The 11,558-nt window shown below is 36.8% G+C and overlaps 1 long non-coding RNA gene across 1 annotated transcript in view; it reads left to right on the top strand.

Moving 5' to 3' along the window:
* Window positions 1-7,505, top strand: part of LOC308187809 — a 114,088-nt gene extending 106,583 nt beyond the window's left edge. Inside the window, exons 2-3 of the long non-coding RNA XR_013944935.1 lie at window positions 5,837-5,978; window positions 7,414-7,505. This is a non-coding gene — a long non-coding RNA (uncharacterized lncRNA). The remainder of the gene's footprint in view (window positions 1-5,836; window positions 5,979-7,413) is intronic.
* Window positions 7,506-11,558: the final 4,053 nt, after the last annotated feature.

The raw sequence follows: 11,558 nt of genomic DNA, 5'->3' as shown, positions 1-11,558 counted from the left end.
GCTATGTCCAGGGGGAGTCTCCTCCTGGGGTTTTGGCATTGAGTTCTTTGAAGTTTTTTGGATTTTTACTTACCAGGTGGTCTGAACTCATACCAGTGTCTCCACTGAGCAGCAGTTGCACAGCACAGCAGGGAATCTACCTGCTTCACTTTCTCGAGTAAAGAAGCCACAGGAAAAATGATACTTTTTCAGAATGGTTATATCTCTTATGGGAGCACAACAACCCCTACTTCAGAACCTGAGACAGAATAGAAATATCTGTCAGATCGCAGAAGGTCTGATTCAATTACAAACCAGCATTTAGCATTTAGCATCAATGGAAAGAGCTGTCTGAATCCAGCCATTAGATGGCAGAATTGATCAAGCAATAGCCTGACTCTAGTGTTGTATGTATGCCCCAAACCAGATGGTTTAAAGAATAGATACCAAGTAGCATCTGGCGCTTGTATATATTCCCGAAATAGTGTACCTGGCCTACCTGCAGGCACTTTGAACTAACAGAGGCCACGGTATTTGTATATCAATTCCAGAAGCAGCACTTCAGGGACTGGGGATCAGAGCATCAATCAATGAGTATTGTTAGATCTTTTCTAGGCGTGTGCCTTTGAAGACCTGTACCTGTGCAAATATTGACCATTATGATGCTTTCCTGGCTATACACTTTTGGCAATAGCACAGGTACAATCCACTTGTGTGTTTCACTAAATACCATTGCTTTGAGAGGTACCAGCCCTGAAGTGAATCTGCTCAGCCAATTTTTAACTGTAGTTAGTTTCTTTGGACATCAGGCAACTTCTTCAAATTACTCACTCTTAGCAGCTCATTAACATCAGTTGAATTTTTTAGGAAGAGATTTCTAAAAATTTTAGCTGTTCTGCCATGTAATTTAAATATCTTCAGATAAAGAAGCACAATACCAAACCTAACAACCACCAAATGCATATAATTTCATCATTTCCTCCCCTTTTCTGAGAATAAAAAGTGTTACTTTTCAAGTAGCCTGTTGACTTCAGTAAATTATTTCAATATTTCCAAATATATTCTTCTTCTCATTAATGTCTCTCACAGTCTAATTGTTGTTCCCAAAGTATACAAACCCATAGCTCCAGATTAAGACACAATATTCTTCCTTAGTGCTAATGACAGTATTTCATATTGTCCAGTTCACTAAGGAAAACTAGAGAAAGGAACTTATTTAGATCATTTACATCTAGAATGATCATTTCTGTGTGAAGAAATAGTATTGACAGGTATACTTTCAATTGGTTGCTCATCCATCTGTATACGTATGTCACATCCATATACATGATTGGTTCCAGAAGAAACTTAAAGGAGTTCAGCTCCCTTTTCCAGGATTCAAATTGGCATAATAATTCTTTTCTTTAAGAAAATCAAGTCAGGTGTTTGCTCTTTTTTTTTTTTTTCCCTTCCCCCCCTTTTTCTTCTCTTCCCCCCCCCCCCCCCCCAAATTATGTTAATTATCTGGTTTGCGTTTCACAAATGACTTCACTTTATTTCTTCTTTACAAGGATATTGTGATTCATGCTTCCTAACATTGTCTACTTCTGAACTTGCCACCTGAGAGCCCCTTTATAGTCAGTGGAAAGCTATAGTCACTTCTAGGGGTAATTCATCCCATCTATTTTAGATGTCTGCTTTAGGATGTGTCTACTCTAGAAGTGACACTTTCTCTCCAGTGGCTATATAAAGAACCTCGGGGGGCTTAGCAGAGATACAAATTGCTAGTCCCTGAATTTGTTCAGGTGAATCCCACACTGAGTCCAAAATCTTGCAATCAGGATTGCAATATTTCACTGCCTGCATGGATAAGAAATGGATGCAATCTGTATCTGTTTTGCTATCCAGAAATAGATTATAAGGGCAAAATCCACCAATGATATATCTTTTAAAGATGACTGAAACAGTTATAGTGTCTACTAACCAGGACACTAACTTGTATTTACATTTGGAAACAGTGCTGCGAAAACCACATAAATTAGCTAAAAAGTTCTCAGTAATAAAATGTAAAATAAGGTACTCAAATTAAATAGCAACAAATAAGTGTGACTAATTAGTTAGGATATATTTGCCTTTTATTTGACTCTACAGTAATCTCACCTCACTGAATAAATGATTTGACCAAATCTGGTAGGCCTAAATTTTAAACTGAAGCAAGCAATAAGACAAATAGCTGGAAAGCTACTTATTTAATCAGCTTTTGTATATTTGAATGACCACTCTCTCACTTGTTTTTTAGTTTGGTGTGAATGAGAGTAACATTATCAATTTAACTAGTGTAAGAGTATAAGAGCCTCACTAGCAAATTCTATTACCACTTTAAACTCTTTTTTCACAGCTCTCATTCCCAGTAGTTTTGAGCAACTCAGGAATGGACCTATTTGTCCTTTTTCTGTGTTTTGATTTTATAACCACAAAGAAGTTCCTTGCTATAAAGAAGATACTGATTGATTTTTAAAGATTACTTTGACAGTATTCTTTCTGATATTATCTGCTACATCCTGTGAGTCAGCATTTGATGTGTAAGATGAATTTCTAAAGACATACTATAAATTGTCAAAACTTTCTTGGTATTTAGAATCTTAATTTTTTGCTTAATTTCCTGCTAGTTCTCTAGTCAAAAAACAGTTACCAACAATGTGCATCCGTTGTGCAATACCTTACTTGTCTTGCAAACATATCTGCTGCCCTGATGTAACAGACAAGCTATACTGCATGAGTGTTACAATCAGTTTCAAAGGAACATCAAAAGTATTTTTGATTGTCACTCTGTATGTATGATAAGGGACCATGGCTTTTATTTCAAAGGGAACAGGGAGTACCCAAGTGAGTCCCTCAATATAGAGGGTGAAAACAGCTCCAGTAGGTGTTTGTATCATTGTTTAAAAAATAAAAAAAAAATAATAATAAGAGGTGTGTGCTATTCTTATACACAAACCTGAAGTGAGTTATTAGTAGCTTCGGTATTTCTGAGTTACCCAAAATAGGTGATCTGGAGGGTTTAATCCAATTTCTATCATGGTGGTAAGTCTTGGCTATGCTATTCTCACCACTCTTATTAATTTCTGCTTCTATTCTGTTCCATAGAAGGTTACAAGTGTCAGTAATTTATTTATTGTTGAAATAATTAGAGAAATACTTTCTGCTGTCAATATTTTGCAGCCTAAGGAAAGCATAGGACCAGCCAGTTTAGTTCATTGCTTCAGGTAGCTGATAAATAAAATTAAAAAACTAAGCCATGTTGATTGGACCCACATGGATATTTCTTTTTCTGGGCAGATGAACTGAACTGAACTTTTAGAATCAGTGCTGGTATGAGTAGTCATAGTTTCAAATTCAAAGTACCTTTCAGGTACTCTCTGCAATATTCCCTGACAAGCGTCTTAAGGGACAAAGGTCTTAAATGTTTTAAGGGGTATTATTGATGTTAAAAAAAAAAAAAAAAGTTGGTGAATGTAAGGCTGTGTAAAAAATGAATATTTTTTAAGCATTTATCTCCCTGTGAATGATATATCCACACTTTATCTTACCTTAATATTCAAAGGGTTTTCATAGTTATTTATGCTTTAAGATCAAAGCAGGTAATTTGGAATAATTTTTTATACATGAAATTAAATTATTCAAATTAAAATAACCTAGACTGTTGGAGATACAGAGACAGTGAGAGAGTCTTATTGACCTTCAGTAAGAAATGCATCTAGACAAGCATTGACTCTAAAGGGAAAAAACAAACAAACAAACAAACAAACAAAATCAACGACCCCCCTGCCACCCCCCCCCCCCCCCCCCCCCCGACTAACCACCTTTAGCTAATTTTGGGCTGCTTAAAATTCCTGTGAGTTTTATATGGAATGTCTCGGTCTAGAGACACTGACACTAAGGAACCATTCAGGTAGACACAATAATTTTATTGCAGTGAAAGATGAAAGATTTTTTTTTTTATTTTTATTCACAGCTGCATAGTATTTCTCTGCTTAAGAGTTTTATTTCAGGTACAAATTTTGAGAAACTTCATTGATTTTAGTGGATTTACTCTGCAGTTCTGTCCATATAAATGCATCCAAAAGTTGTTTGTACTTTTAAAATATATTCGCTCTGAATAGAATAGCTAAAGATTCCAAAAAGCTTATTAAATTATATTTCTATAAATCAAGCAATTAGGTTCAACACAGTCAGTGTATGTGAAGAAGATTGCTATATAATGCTTCTTTTGTCCGACACAAAAAGATATAAGAGTTGCTCCCATTTATGTCTCTATTTAGGAAATACAGAAAAGATACTCCCTAAAATGTGTGGCCAAAGATCATTCTTTTGCTCAACAAGCTCTTTATAAAAAACATTATTATAAAGGGTGACCAAATGGGATATCATCCAAAGTAGCAAGTCAAATTTTGTATTTCCAAACCTAGCATATATTCATGCCACAACTGTACTAATTGTTCCCTGAGGGATGCTAGGTGCCAGAAAGCAGTAACAGTGATAATTGTCATATCTAAGCTACCTGAAAGATACACTGACAACAAGATGATGTATAAGATTGTGAATACTTTGCCTTAGAATTCAGGTTAATAGCTCAATCACTTTATTTAAGATTGTTTCTGAATGAATCTCTTGTCCATAATGGAATATGATTCTTCTTTATATTACTGTACTGTTTTCATGATTGTTTATAACCATACAATACATTTCTTTCTAGCCAACTTATGCTAATACCATCAGCTACCACTTTCCTTGCATAGTCCATAATACAACTCAGCCAAATCTTTGCAGTTACCTGCAATCTTCTGTTGCATAGATTAACAATAGACTCAAATGAGGGACTTTTACAGCAGCCCTATGTTTCCTCCTTATGTAGAATCCCTTGTTGACTTATTGACTGCTGTTCATGCTGGAATTGTTTTGATATTTATAGTCTGATGTGGACTCCTGTTTTTTAACAGATTTTCTTTTTTTTTCTCTCTCTCTCTAGTTCATTCTAAAAAAAGACCTGTCAAAATATGTTCCGTTTGTTTCTGGACTGCCTACTTAAAAAGGCTGTGTTTCCCCAAGCAAATGAATTGTGAAGAGAAGGATAATATCACAGTATTTAATAACTCTGTTGATGTTGAGGCACAATAATTAAAATACACCAAATCCAAATAGAACTGGTCTGGGAACATATATATAACATACATGTATTAAGGAAGAGGGTATTTGATAGGCTGGTGTTAAGGCTTTCACTTTATGCAAAAATAAATTTCCTTTGAGTATGTATTGGAATTTCTGGGGTGGTCTTACATCTCATTAGGACATCAAGGATAATGTGGTTTTGTAAGGTCTGGCTACATAATAATGCTGATTTACACTCACATTTTAGATGTTGCCACTGCTTTGTGATCAGTGGTACAAAACACTTTACAGCCAATTGTTATTAGTATCCTAGGGGATTAACAAATACTGTTTAACACTTTTATTAATGACCTGATGATGGGATAGAAAGCATTCTCAGCCATTTCTCAGATGATACCAAGTTGGTGGAGGAAGCAGCTGATACTCTGGTGGGCAGAGCTGCTGTTCAGAGGTACATCAGCAGACTGGAGAAATTGGCTGATGGAAACCTCATAAAATCAGTAAATGCAAATGTAAAGTCTTGTACCTGGGACAGACTAACCACATGCAGCAGAGCAGGCTGGTAATGACTGTCTAAGAAACAACATTGCAGAAAAGGTGAGGTCCTGCTGGACAACAAATTGGATGTGAATCAGGTGTGTGCCCTTGCAGTGAAGGAGGCCAACCACATCCTGGTCTGTATTGACATGTGATTATTGCCCTTATTCAGCACTTATGAGAAACCACTGTATCCATTCTCAGGGTCCCGAGCATGAGAAAGACAGTGATGTACTGGAATGAAGCCATACTGCAGAGGCCACTGAGCTGAGAGAAGAGAGCTGAGAGACCAAGAACTGTTCACCCTGGAGAAGGTGAGACCTTTGGGTCGATCCTACTGTCATCTACAGCTACCTAATGGAAGGGTAATGTTATGCTTCAAAATACTGTTGTGGGCAAAAGGAGACACACTTTATACATGTGAAGCCAAGAAGCATTTAGTAGAAATCTTATAAGTCTATTAAAAGTTTTATTATTACTCCTGCTTTAATTGCTAGAGAAGATGAAAATAAAGAAAAGAATACTATACAGAAAAAAAAAAAAAAGTATCAGATAAGCTATACTAAATATTGTTATACATAAGGTTCCTAGTATCTACCACTTTTCTTGATGTTTTGCTTGTCCCTTGTTGTCCTAACATCAACACCTTCTATTTGGGGTTTGGGGGAGTTATGAGGAGTGATCAGCATCTAGAATCCTGTACTGGGTGGGATATATTTTTGATGTTGATATTTCCTCATTTTAATTAGGGGTCACTTTTGTTTGCTAACAAACTTTTACACCTTGCTTTTTTTCATTGGTTTTCATCTCCGTATTACATATGCATTTATGATATATAGTGCCTTTTATGTATCCTAGGTATTATTACTTTGTTCTTTTTGTTACCCCTATAAACCAATTTTGTGCAGTTACAGGTCTGCATTTCTTAGGTCAAAAGTAGTGAGCTGTTTATAGCTATTGGGCCTAGAGTGCCAAGCTTATGCCATTTTTAATTACCCCTCACCTTTACTCCTCTACATCATATCCTCCCTCCTTACTCCTCAAAGCCTCTGCTATAATCGGAGGCTTGTATTTCTTTATGCTACATCATTATGTTAGGTGTCATAAATGTTTCATTCTGCAAAGAATAACTACCTGTTATGACTAGCTATTCAAAAACTATTGTTGTAGCATATAAAGATAAGAAAAAGTAAGATAAATTAGTCATAGCCACCTTGTTGGATGAAAATCAGATATCACAACTAAACCAAATAAAATCAAAGCTCTGGACAGGTCCAACAAGTTAAGACAAAAAGTTTAAGACCTTGCAAACTCAGTTGGCATGATATTAGCAATGGCAATATTTTTTTTGCTGTGCTACAGGAAAGATAAGATGAATCTAGACTCTTCTCAAAGGTGCATGCTGATAGCACAAAGCACAATGGACACAAGTTGGAACACAGGAAGTTGCAGTTAGGTAGTAGGAAAAAAACACATCATTACAATGGTTGAACACAGGAGCAGGTTGCTTAGGGAGGCTGTAGGGTCTCCATCCTCAGAGACACTCAAAACCTGATGAGGTGTGGTGTTGAGCAGCCTGCTATAACTGAACGTGCTTAGAACAGGAGATTGGGTACAAGACCTCCAGAGTTCTCTTCCAACCTAAATTATTCTATAAGACTATGATTCAAGACTTATATATATACATTGACATATAATAAGAATTTTAGAATATTAAAGAGCATTTAAGAGAATTATTTTTTGGACCAGGATCTTCTGATCAAGTTTGTGTTCCTGCCTTGTGTGATTCAGAGCAGAAAATTTGATTTGCCGTGTAAGGACCTTCTTTAGCCATCAGACTGGTAAGTCAGGCCCAGGATCACTTTACAAACTACAGAAACTTAAATGGAGTACTTAAGGAGAAAGTCACTCACTCCTACCCATGTATACAAAAGATGAAGACAAACACTTCCAGAGAACAATTCAGGCCTCAGACAGGCTGAATCACAACCTGCAGGTGCAGATTTCCCTGCACTGGAGATAAAGCAAGCCAAAAATGACTTTACACTTACCTTAAGCTCAGGTTAGTCCTACTCATATTTAGGCATAGAACTTTTATACTTTTATTGCTAATGGGGGAAGATGGCACCATCAGTGGCTATCTCACCCAGGACAAGTCACCCTCTGGCAGGGCTTTTTTACAGAGACTGTGCTTCTAAGCTAAGGGCTTAGTGATAAACTATTTGGGATGATTCCATACTCTCGACTCCCCAGAAAGATGATTCCGCTTAGCTGAGCAGAATCTGGCCTTCAGTAACTCTTCTCTTGCACAATTAACAGTTAATTCCTTATTCAGAACAAAACCTGCACCAGTAGGAGCGATTCAGCCTCTGGTACATGATTTCTGACAAATATTAGAAACACTTACCAAGGCTCAAATGTTTACCGTGAACAGTGCAAAACCTCTCACATCTGCCTCCCTCAGCCCTAGGAAGTGTATTTCCAAGTGAAGAGGAAGAGCTTCTTCCTCTTGCAGCAACACTTCATACCTCATGTGCATGATTTCTTTTTGATTTGGGACTTGTCCAGACCACTACTGTGTCTTCCCTTCTCATATACTGTTCATGATTTGTCTGTTTGGATGAGACTTGATTAGTCTCCAAAATGCAGGATGAAACAATTTTTTACTATGCTAGTCTTGGTTCAGATGAAGCAATAACAACACCGATGAGGGTTTTTTGTGAGCCTAAAAATCTGTAGTGCAAGCCCAGTCTCTGGTTGTTGATTATACCTTGTACTATATTTGATATCTTGTCATCTCCAAAGAAAACTAATTGGAAACCAGGAAACTTCCTTCTTCTTTCACAAGACCAGTGAGCTGCTTACAGTATAAGCGAATCCTTCTCAATGGGTTAAGTATCTACAGGTTGCGGACTATCATGTACTGGAATATTTCACATAGAATCACAGAATCACCTAGGCTGGAAAAGACCTTCAAGATTATCAAGTCTAGCCATCAACCTGACCTACCAAGTCCCATCACTAAACCATATCCCTTAGTACAACAAGTCATGTCACTTGATGTCATTTCTTGTATTGCTTGGAATGGTCATAGTTTTTAACATCATCTTTACTTCTGGAAGACTTTAGAACAATTTCAGCATCATTAAGCAGGACATTCAACTTTGGTTTTATCTAGATTTCAGTTTTTGCACATCAGTGAGTGTGGTGAAAAGCATGTGACTGCAGTTCAGAAGGTGTTTTCATTTGTGCTTGGGCTTTGTGTGACTAAATACTATGTCTGTGATTGCAGATACAGCACCTTTATTTTGGTATCTATATGTATAATCTCTTAGTGTATGTAGAACTTTTGCTAGAAAGCGTATTTCTGGACAATTGATTAACTAAAGAAATCCCCCCTTAGAAAAACAATATAACCTCCTTTATAATCCTTACAAGGACAGTATTTTCAAACCTGTCTTAATATTTAGGTATCTAAAACATATATCGATTGTCAGAGTTTTTGAGCTGTATTGAGTTGTAGATTCACAAAAATTCTGAAGTCAGCCATGTATTTTGAAAGTGTCATTTATGCCTAACTTCAGACATTGGCATAAAGCACTATTTATTGTTACCTTAAATGTCTAAACAAGTTTGGTAGGAGGCCAGCATTTCTGAATATAAAATTCAGGACACTTTTGTTTTTGGAAAGTGAATCTTTCAGATTATTCTTTCACCTGTATATAGAATCTGAAGAGATTTACTTTACATCTTGGCTGGAAAAAGAAGTTATGATTTAGTATCTGACAAAAGCCTCACTGATTTAACTAGACTAAAGTGATGGGTTTGCTTCTATAATGTCTTAGTGAGCGATATTTCAGATTATTTCAAAGAGGTATGGCAATTCTGGCCTACCAGAGTAAGTCTATGATGATAGACAATAGAGAAATTCTGAAAAAAAATGGTCTAGAACAACTTGAATAAAACTTAAAAAATGTGAAGAACTTTGCTGTGTGAGATGAAGACCTGACTCCTTGAGGATAACTACAAAATGAGAATACAAATCAGAGAGTGCCGTCTGACTGCAGTGTGGTCTTCTGGGAGATCACAGGTTATCTTTACGTGCTGCTCCTTCATCAATAACAGATGAGGTACTATTTCTTCTTACATGTCATTGCCCTTTCCTCAAAAACAAAAGGATGAAGTGGAGTACTGGGGGGATAAAAAGGTGAGGGAGAGATCCATGAGAGGGAATAACTGTATTAGTTTTTTAAACTACACTTATATCAACAAAGTTGGTGAGTTAGCCAAGTCTAGTCTTAGATGAGTAGGATGAATAAATTAGTTGGCTTGAAAATTCCTTGGCCAAGTTTACTGGCTAAAAAAAAAAAAAAAAAAAAAAAAAAAAAAAATTTAATTCCTGAAATCATTAAATATCAGGAAAAACTACTAATAATTATGGTTTAAGATTATTTTGTCTAACTCTCTGAGGGATATTTTTTTCATTTTTCACAGTGTATTACCATGAAACAAAACTATCTATATTCATACAGATTAACAATGTTTGGAGTGAACAATGGGATGTCATTTTCTTCTACCTGCTAGCCATGTAAGAGTTGAGAGGACAAAGAAAGTAATTTCTAGGTACTTGGATCATTTGTTTTTCACTGGTGATTGTTCTATCAGTTCCAAAGATAGGTTTTCTGGAGAAACACTGTACATTTGATGTGACAGTAGACTGAATATTCATAAGGTATTTGACCTTATCACAATATATGGACTGATATATTTCATAGAATCATAGAAATATTTAGGTTGGAAAAGACCTCTAAGGTCACCTACTCCAATCTTTAACCTAGCCCTGCCAAGTCCGCCATCAAACCATGTCACTTCTATATGTTTTTTTGAAGACCTCCAGGGATGGTCACTCAACCACTTCCCTGGGCATCCTGTTCCACTACTTCACAACCATTTCAGTGAAGAAATTTTTTGTAATATCCAACCTAAACCTCCCCTGGCACAACTTAAGGTGATTTCCTCTTGTCCTATCACTTAGTGCTTGGGAGAGTGCTTGGTTCAGAGACTGAACCCCACTTCGCTGTTTCCTCCTTTAAGGTAATTTTTGATAGCCAAGTCCACAGCTTTTTAATGCACATACTAGTCTAACTAACTGAAATGTCTAAAGAACATTAAACATCAATTTAAAATTGTCTAATATCCACTTAGGGCATTTGTAAGGCAGAAAGATTTATATGTGGAAACTGATGACCTATTGGAATAGTCATCAAAAAAGTGACTGGCCCCTAAATTATGTACATCTGTGTAAAAGGAAGGGGATACTATCATACTGTTTTCTGTGGGCTGTGCCTATAGCTGCAGAGTCTTCCATGTAATATAAAGGCCACTGTGAGGCCCACACCATTTTATATGTTAGCTCAAATGTGGAATACTATGACGAGAATCATTGTAACTGAGACACATCAAAGGTTCTTCAGCACCAGTTTCTGACAGAAGTATGTCAGAAGTTAAATGAGTACCCCAGGTATTCATATTGGGTCCAGTCTTGTTTAACATCTTTATAAACAATCTGGGTGTTGGTGTACAGAGCACCCTCAGTAAATTTGTGGATGACACAAAACTGGGGGGAGTGGCTGATTCTCCAGAGGGCTGTGCAACCATCCACAGGGACCTGGGAAGACTGGAGAAGTGGACTAACAAAAACCTCATGAAGTTTAACCAACAGAAGAGTCCTGCACCTGCATAGGAGGCACTAGTACATGTTGGGGGCCACTCAGCTGGAAAGCAGCTTTGCAGGAAAGGACTTATCAGTCTTGGTAGACCCAAAGCTGAACATGAGTCAGCAATGTGCCCTTGCCACATTCTTGGCTGCGTTAGGCAAAGTATCACTAGCAAGT

Source organism: Anser brachyrhynchus (genome assembly GCF_964034855.1).
Source record: "Anser brachyrhynchus genome assembly, chromosome: 1".
Lineage (NCBI taxonomy): Eukaryota > Metazoa > Chordata > Aves > Anseriformes > Anatidae > Anser > Anser brachyrhynchus.
Note: the sequence above shows the minus strand (reverse complement) of the source record. Positions and strands in the feature narration are given on the sequence as shown.